This window comes from Engystomops pustulosus, chromosome 3 (genome assembly GCF_040894005.1).
Source record: "Engystomops pustulosus chromosome 3, aEngPut4.maternal, whole genome shotgun sequence".
Classification (NCBI taxonomy): Eukaryota; Metazoa; Chordata; class Amphibia; order Anura; family Leptodactylidae; genus Engystomops; species Engystomops pustulosus.
The window spans coordinates 159298727-159309308 of record NC_092413.1 but is presented as its reverse complement, the minus strand read 5'-3'; the positions used below and the strand labels follow the sequence as shown (position 1 = coordinate 159309308).

Here is a 10582-nt window from a genome sequence, read left to right as displayed (position 1 = left end):
GGGGTAAAATTTACAAGAAACTGCATTTGCACCATTTTCTTGTGGGCTCTGTTTTCACGCATTTCACTGTGTGCCCTAAATGACATCTTTACTTTATTCATTGGGTCGGTACAATCACAGGGATACCAAGTTTATATAGGTTTTGTTAGGTGTTAATAGATTTTAAAAAATATAAACCTTTTATACAAATTTTTTTTTCATTTTGCCATAATCTGACGCCAATAACTTTTAGGTGTACAGTGCTGTGTAGGGTCTCATTTTTTCCCGGGATGACCCATTTTGATGCAACCTTTTTATTAAACTATAATGTGTTGCAAAATGGCAATATAGTGGCAGTTCGGACATTTGGGTGCGTATTTCCGTTATGGAGTTTACCGCCGGGAATAACTGTTTGTTTTATATTTTTAGAGATTAGGAATTTTTGGATGCAGTCATAACTAATATGTTGTGTCTTTTTTAAAATTTCTACTATAATGCTGTATGAACACGTGATCATCTGTATAACTATGTATAGTACTGCATTAGGAATCTCAGCCTATGACACCAGGGGGTGCTGATAGGAGAGGGTATGTACATTCTATGGTCAAAGCATTGACCGTGGGATCTGACGGGTTAAACAGGCCAGATAGGAACTCAATCCCATCCGGACTGTTAGAGCAGGGTCCCTGCACTGGAACTTTGATGACCGAAGAAGAAATCCATATGGGTGGTCACTAAGGGGTTGAAACTATCATTTAACTAGAGCCTTCTTGTGTCCTAATGCTTCCATGTTATAGCTAACTTGATTGCTTAGCTAGTACGTTTTATAGTGTGTTTGAGCATTGTCTGATGGAATGGGGCTCATTTACTAAGGGTCCGAACGCCGCACTTTCGTCGGGTTTCCCGAATATTTCTGATTTGCGCCATATTGTCCTGGGATTTTGGCGAACGCGATCGGATTGTGGCGCATGGGCACCGGCTTTCACGCAACAGAAATCAGGGGGGGGGCTGGCTGTCGGACAACCCGACGGATTCAGAAAAACTGCAGGATTTAAAAAGCGATTTGTGTTGCAAGATCAAGCACTCACATGCACCGGGGAAAAGAAGGTGAACTCCAGCGGATTTCGGCGCAGCAGCAACACCTGATGGATATCGAGCGCACGATCTTAGTGAATGCCGGCAGACCCGGATCCTCGTTGGGCAACGCGCCGCAGGATCGCGACTGGACCGGGTAAGTCAATGTGCCCCAATGTGTCTTGTCAGCCTTACATGACGCTGGTCGCCGCTAGAATAACTTAGGCCTCTGAAGTTGTGTCTACCGATGACACAAGCAGGGGCAAATATGAACTCCATTAGCACCTATATAACCAGTCAGCTTTTATTACAGACTATTGGCTATTTAGACTATTATATATAATACCAGTTTCATAGCTTGCTATTCCCTTTCATTTTTCTTTAATGTGTAAGATACTGTTCTCAGTTTTCCTAGATTATCATGAGCACCGTTAGAGGAGCTAAAATACAGAATATTAACGTAGAGCATATTCCCTCTGAAATAAGATTGAGCACTTTCATTTGCTTGATATAACAATCCTGATTAAATGTAACTTTTTGTTGGTTTGAGAAATATATAAAAATGGTACCGACACAGGGGGATGCAAAATAATTGAAGTGACCTAAATCTGTTTATTCTGCTAATAAAGAATTACATAACTGCTGCTATATAACGGTTGCTAGGATCCGGCACGTCTCTGCGCAGCATTAAATATTAACATCTCCTGCAGTTTAGGAGTACTTGTTCAAATTCAAGAGCATAGATACTGTTTGACCAATCACAACGGAGCCCTGTTTCCATGGCAACGATATCACCGATTCATTCACAATGAAAGCCGCAAGGCTTTTTACAAAATGCTCTAAAAATAACCTTGTAAAATAGAAGCAGTGTATTCTGCCAGCCCTGGCTTGTACAGCTTCATGTGAGCACCAGATTAATTACAATACTAAGATTGTTTATAAGGGAGAAAATATCAAACCACAATTTGTAAAACCAAATCTTTCACCTAGAGAAGAATGGTCAGTTCTGCATGTTCCCGTTTCACATCCATTTTCTACCATTAGCGCAACCCGATAAAATTGTGAATCATTTTAAACAAATTTGAAATCATCCAGTATTTTATCCATATGTGATGACACTAGCTTGGCTTCTACAGTATCCACAAATACTTCTCACCTCTTTCATTTACTGGAAACTCCAGCTATTCTGCTCCCATGTTCCCAAGCAGCATTTTACTCAGGTTCTGTGGCCCAACATCCGGCCCATATCAGCAAATTATAGTGTACCTGTCACCAATTATTGTGATGTCATTCTTATAATGTGGAAAAAAATGGACAAGTGTATAGATGTTATATACACTATTTTTAGTGCTGTTCGGCCACCAATCCATCAATATGTCTGGGTCACGCGACTGAACCCGCACACAAATGTCAGGTCCTCTCATCCCTATTTATGACATATTCTTGCGGTTATGTCATAAATATATTATATTTGAGAATACCCCATACCTCCTATCACAGTCCCTGTTTTTATATTAAAATACTCATGAAAGAGCTTAAAATCTATTCATTGTACAATGTATAAAATGTAGCTTATAATCTATTCATTGTACAATGTATAAAATGTAGACGCCAAAATGGCACAATGTCTGAACCAAATGGGTCAGGCAGTGTCTGGATTTTATATCTAGTATAATGTAGGTTTCTGGGATGATCTGCACTATGTGTATATGTTTGTTCATCTACTGTCTCCAGATTGCAGGCCTTTGTTTGGACACGCAAGTTTGTTTCAGTGGGGATGTTTCTTTATTACAAAAATAGGGGCACATTTACATACCTGTCCGATGGAGTTCACCCAAAGTACATTGTCTGACGATAATGCACTCTGCCGCGATACACTAAGATTGTGCGCCCTATATCCTGCATGTGTCGCTTCCCCGCTCAGGTCCGACAGAGTTCACCTTCGTTTAAGTGGTGCATGTAACTGCATTGTCTTGCGACACAATTTGAAAGATAAATCCCATGCTCAGTCCGAATCAGTCAGATCGTCCGATGGCACGTCCTCCAATTTGTTCTGCATGGAAGCCAACACAGCTGTGACAGAAAACGATTGCATGCAACACCATCCCAGCGCAGACTCCCAGCGCAGAGCCCCATTGGGGCAGATTTACTTACCCGGTCCAATCGCGATCCAGCCGCACGTTCTCTGCGGTGGATTCGGGTCTTACGGCGATTTACTAAGGAAGTTCCTCCAACGTCCACCAGGTGTCGCTGCTGCGCTGAAGTCTGCCGAGGTCCGCCGGAGTTCACGATCCGTTGCTGGGTGCAGGTAAGCGCGTGTCCAGCAACACTTTTTTTTTTTAAATGCGGCGGTTTCTCCGAATCCGTCGGGCTTTCTCCGCCGCGTGCACGCCGATGAACACCCGAAATGGGTACACCCGTCATAAAAAAAGTGTGCAAAATCAAATAACAATCAAATAACCCTGTATATCTAACTTTTTTGCACCTTAGGCACTATGTGCACTTTATAGATTCCGACTCTTTTTCACCCTCATGTATAGTGTATACACACGATGTGTATATGTATTATATGTATAGATTATAAATTGTCCTGTTACTGGTACTTTAATTTAATCACATAATTGCGCTTTTTTATATGTACTGTATACACTCGAGTATAAGCCGACCTGAGTATAAGCCGAGACCCCTAATTTTACCACCAAAAACTGGGAAAACCTATTGACTCGGGAATAAGCAGAGGGTGGGAAATGCATTGGTCACAGCCTCCCAGTATATAGCCAGCAGGCCCCCAGTAGTATACAGCCAGCCCCCAGTAGTATACAGCCAGCCTGCCCCCAGTAGTATACAGCCAGTCCAGCCTGCCCCCTGTAGTATACAGCCAGTCCAGCCTGCCCCCTGTAGTATACAGCCAGCCCAGCCTGCCCCCTGTAGTATACAGCCAGCCCAGCCTGCCCCCAGTAGTATACAGCCAGCCCAGCCTGCCCCCAGTAGTATACAGCCAGCCCAGCCTGCCCCCAGTAGTATACAGCCAGCTCAGCCTGCCCCCAGTAGTATACAGCCAGTCCAGCCTGTCCCCTGTAGTATACAGCCAGACCAGCCTGCCCCCAGTAGTATACAGCAAGCGCAGCCTGCCCCCTGTAGAACACAGCTATACAGCTAGCGCAGCCTGCTCCCTGTAGAATATACCCTGCCAGTCAGCACTTGAAAAAATAATACACTTATATACTCACCCTCCAGCGGCCCCGATGGTCAGCGCGGCTCCTGATGTCGGTGCGGCTCAGCTTCTTTCTTCCCTGTGGCTCCCCTTCTATCTTCTGTAACAGCCGGCTGAGCGCGGACATGACATCTCCTGACCAGCAGGCGCATACTATGACGTCCGCAGCGCCCGCATCATAGTATGCGCCTGCTGGGAGATAACATGGCCGTCCCCAGCCGGCTGTTATAGAAGATAGAAGAGGAGCCGTGGGGAAGAAAAAAGCGGAGCCGTGCCGACACTGGGAGCCGTGCCGACCATGGGGGCCGCCGGAGGGTGAGTATATAAGTTTATTATTTTTATTGACTTGTGTATAAGCGAAGTGAGGTTTTTCAGCACATTATTTGTGCTGAAAACTCGGCTTATACACAAGTATATACGGTATGTATAATAATATTAGCTTTTCACTATGAGCACTTTATTTCAATTGTGTATCATATAATAATTTTTCATATAGGGTTTTTAATCTGCAGTGGCAGTGATACACATGTGGGGTTATATAGATCTGTCCTGGGAGTCCGATGTATTATTATTCATATTTGTTCCATATGTATCGATATATGTACTTTCTTCTTTTTTATGCATCTGGTATACTGTGGTGGGGATATTAAATATATGTATTAACTATACTATATACCAGTGGTGGCACGGGTGCCAGAGGTGGCACTCATAGCCCTTCCTGAGGGCACCCAGGCCTTCACCATTGCACAGAGTTTGCCAGATACGAATCAAGGCTTTCTCCTGTGGTCCAATAAAGCCCAGGACATACCAGGCAACATGCTATTTTAAAGTGACATCCTACAGGAGTAGCCAGAAGGTGTGGATAGAAATGGATTGTCATCTGGGTCCCCTTACTCTTCCTCTTCCTCTTCAGGGGACCCTGGTGGGAAGCTACATTCCAAATTTCTCCTTTCTGCTGTATTGGTGAACGCAGGACACCAATGCGATTAAAACCTGTGATACAGCAGGGATCAATAAGTTACTGTTAAATTGTCATGTTGGCACTTTGCGACATACAAGTGGGTTCTGATTGTAGCTAGGGCACTCTGTCTCCCACAGTGTCTCTCTGTCTGTGGCTCATGATCTTCGTATTTTCATAGGTAGCTCAGGCACTGAGATTTTTCTGTGCTTGGTTTTAACATTGTGATATATTTTTTATCATCCTTCATGTCAGAGATCACCGAGTAAGAGGACACCTCACATGTAGATGTAGCCTGTTGTCTGGGCACACGGTGAAGCGTGGAAGGGAAGGAGAACCATTGAGCTTTTGTAGGGCAGAATAGTTTTAGGTGCCATGACGTGTTTGTAGAGCCTCTGAGGCCGCGTTCACATGTGGCATTGTGGTTGCGTTTTGAAACCAAATCCAAAGGCTCTACCTGGAATCAGATATTGAGGTGAGATTCCATTTACTTTTCGTTTAGTTAACGTGTTGGAAACACAATTACCAAAATATGTTACAACGAGTGGAGCATTTTTATTGTGTTTCCAAATGTAACCAAAACACCACATGTCAACGTGGCCTCAGGTACCACAAACATTTATCCAAGAGAATTTGTAAACTTTTCATCATGTGGTATAGGGGGCAATTTAACCCTTTGCCACTGATGGGCTTTTTCCATTTTACTTTCTGCTTATCACTCTTTAAAAAATCAAGTTCTTTATTTTTCCATGTATAGAGCTGTATGAGGGCTTGTTTTCTGCGTAACAAATTGTACTTCTTAGTGACTGTATTTTATATACCATCCCTTGTACTGGGAAGTGGAAAACAATTCAAAATGCGTTAAAGTTTTCAATAAACCACATAAACCGTTTTCTTGTGGGCTCTGTTTTTACATATTTCACTGTAATTTCCAAATGACATCTCTAATATATTTTTTGGTTCAGTACGATCACTGGGATATCATATTTATATAGGTTCTATTATGTACCCCCCAAAAATTATTACCATTACCTGACTCCAATAACTTTTTCATACTTAGGAGCACAGAGTTGGTTAAGGTATCATTTTTTTCTGGGACAAGCTGACGTTTTGCTACTATTTTGGGGACTGTGCGACTTTTAGATCACTTTTTATTATGTTTTTTATGTGTTGCGAAGCAGCAAAATGTCGATTCGTACATTTGAGTGCATGTTTCAGTTAGTGTTCACCTGTTATAGATTAGACATTTTGGGAAGTGGTAATACCTAACATGTTGTGTTTTTTGTATTTTATTGTTTTATATGTGTTGGGAGTTGTTGGGAATCTAAAAAAAAATTTTTTTTTTAATTTTCATTTTTTTTTAAATATACCGTATATACTCGAGTATAAGCCGACCCAAGTATAAGCCGAGACCCCTAATTTCAACACAAAAAACTGGGAAAACCTATTGACTCGAGTATAAGCCGAGGGTGGGAAATGCATTGGTTACAGCCTCCCAGTATATAGTCTGCCAGCCCCTGTAGCATACAGCCTGCCCAACCCCTGTAGCATACAGCCTGCCCAGCCCCTGTAGTAGGAAAAAAAATAACACTGTACTCATCTTTCCGACGTCCCCCATAGGTCCTCTTCTGTCTCAGACTGTCTCAGACAGAAGAGGACCTATGGGTGACGTCAAAAAGGTGAGTTTTGTCTTTATGTTTACTATCATATGAACTAGTGCTCATGTGATCTCTAGTTCATACTAATGCACTGCAATAACCATGTATTGCAGTACATTAGAAGTGTCAGCCTATGCATCTGCTGCCTATGCATCTGTCTGCTGACAGGCAGCTACCCTGACTGAACCGAGCAGGCAGATGCTGATGGCAGACCTGGGGACTTTCATTAGTAAAGACGGCACACTGCAATCGCATCACGGGGTGCCGGAAAGGGAGAGGGAGTCCCTTCCCTCTGCAGGTACACAGATCCCATGGTCACAAAATTGACCGCTGGATCAAGCGGGTTAATAGCCAGATCGGAACTATGTTAGAGCAGCTGTCATAAGACCTAGGTTAGACCGATGGAGAAACCCGTATGGGTGGTCACTTAGGTTCCCACAGGTTCCCTTTAACACCAGCTTGCTTTTCACATACTGAAGACACAGCTCTGGGCAGAAAAACATAAAAGTAACAAATACAGACAATGGCAGCAAAGAATCTCAAGGGAGGAAACTCAAATATTTATGTTTAAAAGATAGAATTTTTTTTCTTCATGGTCACCTGTGGAATAAGAATTTAATTATGTTGGTTGAATACTTGAGGTCTTGATAAAAAGCATTTGCTCATTTCACTTTCATAAATAATATTATTATTGTCTTCCATCTAAGATTCAGCTCAGTAGTGTGTTATTTATTCTAATTCATGTTTGCAAAATGTTCATTCTATTTCCTAATGTTAAATGTCATTAAAATATATCTAGGGTGAAGCTAATTATTCAGAAATGGGTGAAAATTGGAACAGATGTTTTTGTGCTACAGGGAATGACTCTGTGAAACTGCCAAGCAAAATGCTTTCACAATCTTTCCAGTAAGTAAACTAGTGTTTCTTCATAATGCAAGTCTTAAAATAGAACTAAAACCTAAGACTAAATAAGCCTAAAAATGTATACATACAAAGTAGTAGTAAAAGGGTATAATACAGCTAATAAAGTGGGGCACATTTACTAAGAACATGTTTTCTGTGATATATACGATTGGTGACTTTGGTGTACATTGTTTGTGACACCACTCTGCTATGTGAGATCATCGCTGACTCATCAGCAAGTAACATATAACACAAATTCAGTGACTTGAAAGGTGCATAACCTTTCAAGAAACTTTACATAAATAGTAATAAAGTACATCTACATAATCATATACCGTATATACTCGAGTATAAGCCAACTCGAGAATAAGCTGAGACCCCTAATTTTACCACCAAAAACTGGGAAAACCTATTGATTCGAGTATAAGCCGAGGGTGGGAAATGCATTGATCACAGACCCCCCAAGTATATAGCCAGCAAGCCTCCAGTAGTATATAGCCATCAAGCCCCCAGTAGTATATAACCAGCAAGTCCCCAGTAGTATATAACCAGCCTGCCCCCAGTAGTATACAGCCAGCCTGCCCCCAGTAGTATACAGCCAGCCTGCCCCCAGTAGTATACAGCCAGCCCAGCCTGCCCCCGGAAACCTCCGGTAACGCTATCTAACACTGCGGCGTAGTACAATGTAATTGTCGGACCGGTCGCAAAGCTGTCCGACATATTCATGAGGGGTTGGGGTTGGGGCGTGATTAAGGGCGGGGACTGCCGCATGATGCATGACAGTCACCGCCGGCCTATGGAGCGTGTGGGGCGGTCTGGGGAAGAGGCAGCGCCCCCTCATGAATACGTCGGACAGCTTTGCAAGTGGTCCGACAACTACATTGTACTTCACCGGCGTTTGTTTAATTACTTGGAGCTGCTTACCCTAGTAATCAGCTCCTAATGCCGAAATTATGGGTGACAGGTCCTCTTTAAGGCTCCATTTTTTGTATTCTGACTTGCATCGCTTTATATGGTGATAACTTTGGAACACTTTTACTTATCAAAGCGATTTTTCTAATTTTTTTTTATTTGTCACATGTTGTACTTCACTAAATTTTGATTGATAAGTTTTGTGTTTATTTATTAAAAAATCTAAAAAAATTATTAATTCTTTAGAAAAATTTGCCATTTTGAAAATGTGAAATTATCTAGTTTTCTGGCAGATAGTTTTACTACCATACTGTTATGGCGCTGAGTGCAAAGTGGGTAATAACAATTTGAGAGGCAAGATTACTACATAAACACAAGGAAGAAAAAATACCAGCATAAAGAATAATTGCCAGTGAGTTAAAAGTCATACGTTTAAATTAAACAATTCCAAAGTAAAAGCAAAAACATAAACAAGGAATATAATTTTGCCAAGTGGGTAGAGCTGATCATAAAAGGGATGTCTTTTGTCAAAAGTGAGCGGGGCCTATTCATTATGCAATACAATGTGCAAAAAACGTAGTAAAAATGATAAGACTATCTACAGTATTTTTCGGACTATAAGGCGCACCGGAGTATAAGGCGCACCATCAGTAAATGCCTGCTAAAATGTCTAGGTTCATATATAAGGCGCACTGGACTATAAGGCGCACCTGATTATAAGGATGAATGACCAGCAGGTGGCAGACCTGTGCACAGTTCAAGGCAGCTGTTGTCTGTAAGTTAGGTTCGTATATAAGGCGCACTAGAATATAAGGTGCACCTTCGATTTCTGAGAAAATCAAAAAAAATTTTTGTGCGCCTTATAGACCGAAAAATATGGTAGTTTTAGTTTGCACTAAAATTTGACAGGATTAGTAAATTATTCCCTTTAAGAGATTATTAAATTGACATTTTAATAAGTTACTTTTGCAAGTAAAACAATTGCATGTGCTTATGCTCTTCTATAGAGGGAGAGTTTGCAGTGATGGAGAAGAAATTGCCTCCAGAGAGGATCAAAAGGCATCCATTTGGAAAACTCTGCAAACATAAAAACGGAAAAAGCCTTTCTAATGATAAGGCCAGATGGAGAAAAAAGCAAAAGCAAATGATTACAGTCATAGAAGGTGTAATAACAGTATATGTGTCCTTTGTGTTCCAACAATTCACCATATTGTGCCCCCTGATGTTTCTCTACCAATCCCTAATAAATGAAACAATTCCCCTTATTGTGAGCCATGAAAATAATTAGTTCAATGCCTTAAATGTAATAAAGTTAGAAGGGAACTCTGTTACTTAACTCTTAATTTCTCTACTTACAGATGTACATGTGGCACAAATAATCTGCATTGCAGTAAGTCAGTATGATGCTGCCATTGGCCGTATTATTTAAAGTGTAACTGTAACATTTGTGCCAAAATGTCAATCTATCCACAGTTGGTAGATTAGGTGGGGTAGTTCCTGTTTGTGTGAACTGTGACTTTGTTGTGCTTTGGGGTTTTTGAGCCACAGCCCTATCCAGCAAGGGTTACTAGCCTGATGGACAGCTGTTGCTGGCGGCATGGCCAGGAGCTGCTTTATATGGCTGCTTAGTCCCATCAGACCTTGCTTGTTATACTATATTTCTCAGCTTTGTTTCTTGCTTGTGCTATCGTATTCTATTGCTAACTCTGGTTTTCTGATCTCGGTTTTGTACTATTGACCACTCCCTTTGGACTGATTCTGTACTGTACTTGCTATCTTGTTGTGACCAGGACCCCTGACCTCTCTTTCTGTGTTGTTTGTTTTTCAGTCATATTTCTTGTCTGCACTGTGGCTTAGAGAGGGAATCAGCACCCAGTTATTCCC

The 10582-nt window shown here is 41.6% G+C and overlaps 1 long non-coding RNA gene across 1 annotated transcript; it reads left to right on the top strand.

Annotated features, from left to right (window-relative positions):
- Positions 1 to 1847: 1847 nt before the first annotated feature.
- On the top strand, positions 1848 to 10010 carry LOC140120597 (uncharacterized). The gene is made up of 3 exons (XR_011853899.1): positions 1848 to 2052; positions 7683 to 7789; positions 9706 to 10010. It is a non-coding gene; the product is annotated as an uncharacterized lncRNA (long non-coding RNA).
- Positions 10011 to 10582: the final 572 nt, after the last annotated feature.